Below are 11,008 nucleotides of genomic sequence, written 5' to 3' on the forward strand. Positions count from 1 at the left end.
TGAATCACTTTAAATGTTAATTATGGTAAATAGGTGTTACAAACAAACAAAAGCTATTTGGGGATCCTTCCTAGTTTTTAAAAGTAGGAAGGGGTCCTGGAAGAAAAACGTTTTAGAAACGCTCAGTTATTTCATATGTTTTCATATGAAATCTTATCAGGATCCACAATTTTGCATCACAGCAATGTATCCTTTAAGGCAGAAGTCTTCAAACTTGGCAATTTTTAAGACTTGCGGACTTCAACTCCCAGAATTCCCCAGCCACCATAGGGAACTGACATCCACAAGTCTTAAAGTTGCCAAGTTTGAGCACCTGCTTTAAACCCTCAAATATCATTCAGCGCAGCTGGTATCACCATGGATTTTCGTTGGATCACTTTAAGTTAGTCACATTCTTTAACATCAGTCTACCCATGTATGGTTGTGGGGCATGACGTGTAAAAAAAACTATCCCATATAAGGGGCCTTTGAGTAGAAGGTAACAATATCCCTGCATGCATCAAAGTGCAAAAGCATTACACAAATTTAAGATTTCAGTTTCTTATGCTTAAAGTGCCCAAATAAATTTTCAAAAACAAACCCTGTATATATTAAAATTGGAAAATGCATCCTGTCTTCACTTTATTGGTGAAGCATAAACAACAAATTGTTTCTTGATGGTGAGGTAAACTCTATATAGCATTAGAGCAGTACTTACTGTCAGATAGTTTTGTGTATTCTGGCCCCATATCAGAATTGCATCGAAATTGCATTACTTTTTTCCTTAAATGCTATCTTTTAATAAGATCCTCTAGTCAAGCATCATACCACTGGCTCCACCTTGTGGCAGTTGATCTCCATATTTTGACAAACAACATTGAATATAAAAGTTAAGGATGCAAATCCTGTTCAGCTATAGCAGGTGAAAGTTTTTGTAAGGGTCATCATAAGAGCCTATTGTTATTAGTACAAGTAGTCCTTGACTTACAACAGTTTATTTAGTGACCTTTCAAAGATACAAGGGCACTGGAAAGGTGACTTATGACCATTTTTCACCCATGACTAATATGCAATATTGATGCAATAAAGAAGCTCTAACCTTTTAAGCCAGAGGGACCTTAGGTTGTGCATCACTTCTGAACAGTGCAGAGCCATCTTGCACAGAGTCCAGGATGGAAGCAACCAAGATCCAGAGAATCTGAAAACCAGCTACACAGTTGAGTCATAACTGACTTTGGTTTCTTCAATCCAACAATCATAACTTGTTCTTCCCTAGCCATGCCCTCAAAGCCTGCAGATTAGGACAAAGCTTCACTTGGATTCCTGATGCAAAATAAACATGAATATCAATAAGAAAGAAATGATACCTTACTTCATAGTAGTAAATGACTAGTGGTTTGATGGAGATATTAAAAGTGAGGAAGGAATATAGGACAGAACCCTGAAGCAGCCTGAAAAAAAAGCATTGGACTGCAACTGACTCTGGTAGAATGAAAATAAATACCTTAACTTGGCGTTCCCCACTCCTAAATCTCAAAGCAAGTTCAGAATAATATGGTTAATGGTATCAAACGCTGAACAGAACCAGAATGAACATACAGTCTCCACTGTGTTCATCTTGTGCGCTAACAATAGAATAGAATAGAATAGAATATTGGCCAAATGTGATTGCACACACAAGGAATTTGTCTTTGCATATTCTCTCAGTGTACATAAAAGAAAAAGATACGTTTGTCAAGAATCAAGATACAATACTTAATGATTATCATAGGGTTCAAATAAGCAATGAGGAAACAATAAAAAATCTTAAGGATATAAGCAACAAGTTACAGTCATAAGTTGAAGGAAATGGATAGGAATGATGAGAAAAAACTGGTAGTAATACTAGTGCAGACTTAATACAGTGATCCCTCTATTATCGCGAGGGTTCCGTTCCAAGACCCCTTGCGATAATCGATTTTTCGTGATGTAGGGTTGCGGAAGTAAAAACACCATCTGCGCATGCGCACCCTTTTTTCCTATGGCCGCGCATGCGTAGATGGTGGAGTTTGCGTTCCCCGCCGCCCACGCAAAGGGGAAACCCGATTCGGCTCCTCGCTGCTGCTGCGCTACCGAGCAGATCAGCTGCTGGGCGGTCGAAGGAACCTTCCCTGGGTCTTCCCGGCCGCCCACGCAAAGGGGAAACCCCGGCTCCTCGCTGATGCCCGCCGCTCGCCCGCCCGCCAGCAAGAGGGGGAAGACCCAGGGAAGGTTCCTTCGGCCGCCCAGCAGCTGATCTGCTCGGCGCAGCAGCAGCGAGCAGACGAAGATCGGGGTTTCCCAGCCGCCCACGCAAAGGGGAAACTCCGGCTCCTCGCTGATGCCCCCGCTCGCCCGCTCGCCGCCCGCCAGCAAGAGGGGGAGAGATAGAGAAAGAGAGAGAAGGAAAGAAAGAGATGAGAGAGGGAGGAAGAGTGTGAGAGAGGAAGAAGCAAAATAGAGAAAGAGAGAGAAAGAAAGATGAGAAAGGAAGGAAGAGAGTGACGTCATCGGTGGAAAAATCGCGATATAGCATTTCGCGAAGATCGAGATCGCGAAACTCGAGGGATCACTGTAAATAGTTTGACAGTATTGAGGGAATTATTTGTTTAGCGGAATGATGACATTCAGGAAAAAACTGTTCTTGTGTCTAGTTGTCTTGGTGTGCAGTGCTCTAGTGACATTTTGAGGGTAGGAGTTGAAACAGTTTATGTCCAGGATGCGAGAGGTCAATAAATATTTTCACCACCCTCTTTTTGATTCATGCAGTGTACAGGTCCTCAATGGAAAGCAGGTTGGCATAGTTGCCCATAGTTGCTTAAGTTGCAGATAGCTGGATTCATGAAACATTAGACTTAGATTTAGAATACTGTATCTTTATTGTCACTTTGAATGTGAATACTACACCATAAAACAAAGTTATACTACCCTCCATGGCTGGATTCACAAAGTACCAAGCAAAACCAAGAAAAGTATATTATGTTGGTGTTCGATGTATGAATCCAGCCTGTAGGAATTTCAGAATCATAGACTTGTATGAGTTTTTTAAAAACAGTATAGGTCAACCTCCTTGTAAGGTTGCAACCTTGTCTTCTAGTTAAATCAACCTGCATTTGAAAACCTCCAGCAAGAGCGAGTTTCTCACTTTTCTTGGCAGAGCATTCCAATCTTTAATCATTTATTTATTTATTTTTATTTATTTATTTTGTCCAATACACAATAAGGGTTTTAGTGGGTATATATCTATATACACATAGTAAAATACATGATGAAGGTTATAGAGGAGATACTCAGAGTAAAATATATCTAAGAAATAGTAGAAAAGAAGATATAGTAACAGAACATATCAATGAAAGAATAGAAGAAGAGATACAGGAATAGAAGAAAGGTATAGGAGAGTAATAGGACAGGGGACGGAAGGCACTCTAGTGCACTTGTACTCGCCCTTTACTGACCTCTTAGGAATCTGGATAGGTCAACTGTAGATAATCTAAGGGTAAAGTGTTGGGGGTTTGGGGATGACACTATGGAGTCCGGTAATGAGTTCCACGCTTCGACAACTCGGTTACTGAAGCCATATTTTTTACAGTCAAGTTTGGAGCGATTAATATTAAGTTTAAATCTGTTGCGTGCTCTTGTGTTGTTGTGGTTGAAGCTGAAATAGTCGCTGACAGGCAGGACGTTGCAGCATATGATTTTGTGGGCAATACTTAGATCTTGTTTAAGGCGTCTTAGTTCTAAGCTTTCTAGGCCCAGGATTGAAAGTCTAGTCTCGTAGGGTATTCTGTTTCGAGTGGAGGAGTGAAGGGCTCTTCTGGTAAAGTATCTTTGGACATTTTCAAGGGTGTTAATGTCTGAGATGCAATATGGGTTCCAAACAGATGAGCTGTATTCGAGAATGGGTCTGGCAAAAGTTTTGTAAGCTCTGGTAAGTAGTGTGAGATTGCCAGAGCAGAAATTACGTAGGATTAGGTTTACAACTCTTGAAGCCTTCTTGGCTATATTGTTGCAGTGGGCTTTGGCACTTAAATCTTTTGTATTAGTATACCAAGGTCTTTAACCAAGTGTGGATTATCTGTGATAATTTGATTATTCAGTTCGTATTTGGAGTTCAGATTCTTCTTCCCAATGTGTAGTAGGACAGAGCATTTGCTAGTTGAGATTTGGAGTTGCCATCTGTTAGACCACTCAGAAACAGCGTCAAGGTCTTTTTGGAGAGTAGTTGTGTTATCGGTGGTGTTGAAGAGTTTTACATCGTCGGCGAAGAGGACACAGTTGCTTGTGATGTAATCGCAAAGGTCATTGATGTAGAGAATGAAGAGCCTTGGTCCCAGTACACTACTTTGGGGAACACCGCTTTTAACTGGGACGGGGGTGGATATGGTGCTTCCTATTTTGACCACTTGTTGTCTGTTTGACAGGAATGCTGTAATCCAGCTATGGAGGGATCCTGAGATGCCATAAGATTTGAGTTTTAGGAGTAGTTTGTCGTGGACCACTGAATCAAAGGCTTTGCAGAAGTCAATATAAATTTCATCTGTAGATTTCCCTTGATCTAGATGAGTTGTCCATATATTTTTGCAGTGGAGGAGCTGCAGGTTGCAGGATAGTTTTTTTCTGAAACCAAATTGTTTGTTAGAGAGCAAATTATTAGTTTCTAGATGAAGAGTAATTGATTTGTTTATAATTGATTCCATGACTTTGCATCACTCTACTATCATAAAATTCCTCCTAAGATACAGTTCGAATTTCCTTTGTTTAACTTCACATCCACCCAGTGTTATCTGTCCAACTCTTTTAATCTATTCTCCCATCATCTGCTTGATTTGTGTTAATATCAATAGTGAAATCTAAGTCACTTAAATCCTAAAATGTTCTGGATTTTAGTTAAGCCTGTGTGCAGCCCAATCTACGTAGAGAGATCCTAGGGTGCTTTTGCAGGGAATCCATTATTAAGATATCATACATCACCTGCTAAGCTACAATTTTTAACCTTAAGCATTCCTTACTTTCTCTCTTCTTATAATCTAATCTCTTTCAGCAGCTAACATCTCTGAATTGTATTTCTACTGTACTATGAGTCAATCTTCTTTTCTTGCCTTTGCTATAAAACAAAAAAAAATGTGGATTGTAAAAACAAAGCACCAGGATGACAAATTCAATGCTGTCTGATCAATCAGATTTCAAATTAGTATCTCATGCGATCAAAATATGTTTTATGTATTTGTAAATCACAACTATCTGTCTCATTCTTCTATTTTTCAAGCTATAGTAGATATGCCCAGCTCATTTAAACTTTACTTACAAGGGTTGATTTTCAGGTTCTTTATCATCTTCATAACCCAAGCTGTTTTCCATCTCCCTTTTAAAGCCTGACAGAATCGGTGCAATGAACCCTACAAAGATGGTGATGCAACTGTTTTACTTCTGCATGACATTATTTATTCATGTAGAATAGCAGCCAACTGAAATCCCTAAAAGAAATCCTTCTAACACTGGATTCTAGCAGATCAAATCTTAATCTGAGAAGCATTCCTGATGAGCTGGTGGTTAAAACAGACTGGAGAAAGATGATTGGAAGAAAATTTAAATAGAAATTTAAATAGCTTTTTCAACAGAGCATACCTAATGTTCTGGTTTCTGGTAGAATTTTAGCTATTACAAATAACTTTTACTAAATGCAGTATTTCATAAACAAAGAAACTCCATCTTTATTCTCTTCCTTCTGTATTCAAAATACACTTCATACTAGCACATTTTTTGTTCTCCCGTTATCTCTCCTAATTACATTCCTTTTGCATTCCTCCCAGCCTCCTCCATTCACCAAGATTTATGTACCCACAGCATGATTCAAAAACAGCAGAAATGACTAGAAAATAACACAGAATGAGTTTGCTTGCTTGGAAACTGAACGGGAACACCTTCCATTTTTGTTCTACAACATTGAAACTCCACCCTTCTTCCCCACTGACCCCCTGACATACCAAATACATCACTCCAGTATTTAACCCATTCCTCCCCTTAATATCTTCTTCCAAACACTTGTTCCTTACATTTTTGGACCCTTCTGAATTTAGGATCGACCCAGCGAACATCTGATTCTTCTTCGCTAGATTCTGGACTCATAGCAACATCCTGTGGCTGGCCTCCCACCTGTTCTACTACCTGTAACCCCGGGCCCACCACTAATTCATAAACACTATCTGTATCAGAGTCCTCAAGTTCTTCATCATCCTCCAACTGACCAGGAGTATGTACAACACCTAATATGTGGAATTCATAATGATTATAACTTGTATAGCTTTTAAACACAGATGAATAAATTAATGACTAGCATCTGTATTCTAGCCTTTTCTTTTTCCTATCTGAATATCTTGCTATTCCTCCAGTTTTCAAACATTCCAAATAAGTTACCTTTTTCAGGTACCGTATATACTTGAGTATAAGCCGAGGTTTACAGCACAAAAAGGACTTTTTTAAAGGCTATATAACTGGATTGAACTATTTATTTTCATTTGTGAGATACAAGGACCAGACAGGATAAGATTACTACTATCCAGGTAAAGTTTACCTGTTCTAAATTCTTGGACTGATCTTTTGAGATCAGAGAAGCTTTTGGGTTCCTGGAATGGAAGTCGCCCTAAAGCCCCATTCATGTAAAGATAATCCTATTTCTGTGCTCTTTGGTGTAACAGAAAGCTCCAAGTTCTCTGTACACATATACATAGGGTTTCTGACACCATAACTTCTACCAACTTCTACCAAAATACTAGAGTTTATGTCTAATTACTGTAGCCTCTTGAGCAGGGGTCTCCAACCTTGACAACTTTAAGACTTGTGGACATAGTTCCCTCTAAGCTGCGCAGTGGGCTTGAGCGCACTAAAAATTGATGCCTGGCGCACACTTTTCTATGGCCGCCATCACCACCAGGTCTTTGCCAGGACTGGCAAAGCGACGTTTCACTCTTCCTCCTCCGCCTTCTCCTCACCAGCAGCTCTGCAACGCTTTGAAATGACATCAAGCCTGCGCCAAGTGAAACGGCGCATTTTTCAAATGCACTGCTTCCCCGGGCAGCTGGCTTCGCCTCCTCCCCTGCCGCCACACTGGGGGCTGCCCCCTGCTGCCGGGTCCCCTCATTGCTGAATTTGATATTGCTGCCGGGGGGTGACAGGCAATGTTACCTCTAAGCTGCCGAAGAGAAAGAAGATCCGGATTGAGCGTGAGGGGGGAAATGACGGAGGGCAGAGGGGGTGGGGAGACCTGCGACGGCTAGCAAAGCTGCTGACAGCAACCACCCGATCACTGTGAAGGAGTCTCAAAAGCCTCCTGAGGGTGTTTAAAGCAGGGCCTGGAAGACTGCCCCCCCCCCCCGTTTTGAAATGGAGAATCCGGCAGTCAAAAGAGATGCGAGCTGTCCATTGTGAGTGCTGAGGCAATGGGAGGAGTTGTGAAACTTCGGAGAGGTGGGGGGGGGTTGGAGAGGGAGGATGAAAAGGCGGGAGGGGCTGGAGCCAAGTGCCTGGCAGCACGTCTCTTCCCCACTCCGTTTCCCTCCAACACGGCAGGCAGGCAGGAAGGAAAGAAGGAACGAACGAACGAATGAACGAAGAAGAAATGGAGGGAGGGAGGAGGAAGAATGAAATGAATGGAGGGAAAGAGGGTGGAAGGACTTTTTTGTGGGTGGTAATTTTTTTTTCTCTCAACATACATTCAAACAATACAATGTACCATCTAATTTTCCATGAATAAAATGCAGTATTTTCTTAGTAACTAATATCAATCATCCCAAAAGTTGCAAAAGTTTTTTTTCTAATTTTGTCACCCAGTTACATACATTTTCTTTTAGTTAAATTCCTTCCTTAATGTTCCTTCAAAAAGCACAACACCAATTATATTTCTAACTTATTAACCAGTATGCCAAAGTGCTAAATTCAATTCCATTTATGCATTAATCCAAATCAGTATCACCTACTGCATATCTTATTATAATCAATACTTCTAACTTTATTAAAACAGATCAGCAATTCCTAAATTCATATATCTAAATAGAAAAATAGAAGTTAAAAAAAGAGCAAACAAAACAATACTCCAAGCTTAATCAACCTTTCTCAAACTCCAATTTCTTCAATCTGAGCAGAACTTTGAACCAAGCCCTTTTCTTTTTTATTTTTTTGTATCCCCTTTTAATCCCATTTTCCATTTTATTCTTTCTATTCTTCCTTCTAGGAAGAAAGGATTTTCTTAGAAAAATAAAGGGGTTATTGGATCAAACTTTGGACACTTGACAAGTTAGTTATGATGGTGGCCATGGCTCAGGGTTATGTGAACATGTTTTGGGGTGTTCAAGCAGCTGCAGGGATTCACTTAACAACTATGGCAAGAAAGGTGGTAAAGTGAGGCAGAACTCACTTAATAACCGTCTTACTCAGGAGATAGAAACATTGGCCTCATTGGTTCATTTACTGACCGTTCAAAGTCGCAACGACCCTGAAAAAAGTGACTTATGGCCCTTTTTAACACTTAGGCCCTTCGCAGCAGCCCGATGATCGGAGGATCAAAACTTTGCTGCCGTTTCATTTTTATGACCGTTGCTGTGTGTCCTGAGGTCACATGACTCCCTTTTGTTTCTAACCGATCCAGGCCCAGGCATGGAAATGTGCCGCTCAGACATTATACTTTTCTGCTCACACCAAAAAAAAATTAGAGGGAACACTGCTTGTGGACTTCAACTCCTGGAATTCCTTTGCTGGCTGAAGAATTCTGGCAGTAGAAGTCCACAAGTTGCCAAGGTTGGAGACCCTGCTCTACAACCTCCAAACTTATAATTTCAGTTCTTCAAATCTCAGCCCCACCATTGTTAAGTTTCAACTTCCTGCCCTAATGTGGGAGGTTTTTTTCATAAAATGAAGGAAAGCTTCCTTGGTTCCTTCCAAAAATCTGCATCTCCGGTCTTATTGTCTGCCCAGTGCAAATCTATTTACCGAATGGCCTGAGGTCTCACAAATGGTTTGGTGTGTGAGTCCTTATCACCAATTGCTCTACAGCCTTACTTTAGAAAAAGTGAAGGAATTCTTTTGGAACGCACAGCATTTTGCCCTCTAGTATGAACACCCACAGAGTAGTGCTTGCATGTGACAAGCGTGAGTTATGCAAGCAAGCTTGGAACTGCGGAGAGACATTCCTGGCAGCAATTCTACATTTTTGGAGCTTGCAAAAAAGAATGGAAGTCTTCAGTCCATCAGGACCCAAAAGCAATCATTAAAGTGGTAACAAACAGCAACACTCATGTGATTTACAATGTAAGCATGGAAACAGATCACAGACCAGACTCTGGTGAAGCAAAGATTTGTTTATTTTAAATTGATTTTTGTAGAGTGAGGTTTCTTGGTTTTAGTTGCATAGTGTTATTTTTTTTTAAAAAAATAAAATATTTCAATTGTGTTTGGAACCGAGATATATTGAAATCTGTCTGTACATAATTTATTTAAAGGTTTATGCTGATGCATATTGACAAATGGCGTGTTATGCTATATAATCAAAAAACAAAGGATGTTTTGAAAACTTGTTAATTCCAACAGGGAAAAGAGCTGTATGGAATTTTAAAGTCAAAATGATTTACTGCAGTATGAGCTTTGTTAAACAGAGATTTTGTAAAACTGTGAAGGTATGGGAGATATACACATATGGAGGTCTAGAAAAAGGAATATTTTTTTTTCCTGGATGAAACTTAAAGATAAAGGGCTGCATTGTGAAAGCAATGACAGAACATGTGAGCCAACTGTAGACTTTTCAGAACTATTGAAATAAGATGTAACATGGATCTTCTAGAGGAGGAAAGCAAGGAAAAAATCATTCTGAACCAAATGGTGTAGTATATTGTTTAATAAAATACCAGTGTAGCAGAATACTTTTTACAACCATGTATACTTTTTAAAATCATGTATACTTTTTAAAACCATGTACACCTTTTACAAACCATGTACACCTTTTACAAACTTCAAACTTGACAGCTTCAAGACTTCAATTCCCAGAATTCCTCCACCAGTCATGTTAGCTCAGAAATGGGAGTTGAAGAACACAAGCCTTAAATTTGCCAGGTTTGAAGACCCTTGCACTCCTAACCTCTAACATATGGGTCTTCCAACTTGTAGCTTTAAGACTTGTGGACTTCAACTCCCAGAATTCTTCCATCAGTCATTCCCTTGCACTCCTAACCTCTAACTCGGGTGTCTTCAAACTTGACAGCTTTAAGACTTGTGGACTTTAACTCCCAGAATTCCTCCATCAGTCATGCTAGTTCAGAAATGGGAGTTGAAGTCCACAAGCCTTAAACATGCCAGGTGTGAAGACCCTTGCACTCCTAACCTCTAACATAGGGGTCTTCCAACTTGTAGCTTTAAGACTCGTGGACTTCAACTCCCAGAATTCTTCCACCAGTCATGCCCGACTCAGCTCTCCTCCTGGTTCTCTCCCCCCCCCCCCATACCCACCCACCCCACAGTTCAGATTCACACTCCCTTCTCTAGCCGGACTTAGAGCTGGCATCGCTCTGCAACTGCATGACTGCTCCAAGTTCTGAAGATATAGCAGCCAGGAATGGGAAGCCAAGCCCAGCTGAGGAAGATCTGAGGAAGGCTATGTACCTGGATCAGCTGGAGTGTGAGTTCGGCTGGGGGCAGCTAGCTTTCTACCAGGTTCTTTTCTTTTAAAGAGAGAGAGAGAGAGAAAAGGGGGCAGGCGAATAACCAGCTTTTCTAGAGAAAGAAATGTGTATCTCCCATCAATTGCAGTGTAATTCTTTCTTTCTTTCTTTCTTTCTTTCTTTCTTTCTTTCTTTCTTTCTGTCTGTCTGTCTTTCTGTCCTTACACTGCAATTGTTGGGAGATACACATTTCTTTCTCTAGAGAAGCTAGTTATTCACCCACCCCCTTTTTTCTCTCTCTTTAAAAGAAAAGAATTTGATGGAAAGCTAGCTGCCCCCATCTGAACTCACATCCCAGCCGATCCCAG

The sequence above is a fragment of the Erythrolamprus reginae genome, chromosome 2 (genome assembly GCF_031021105.1).
Source record: "Erythrolamprus reginae isolate rEryReg1 chromosome 2, rEryReg1.hap1, whole genome shotgun sequence".
In the NCBI taxonomy this organism is placed as follows: Eukaryota; Metazoa; Chordata; class Lepidosauria; order Squamata; family Dipsadidae; genus Erythrolamprus; species Erythrolamprus reginae.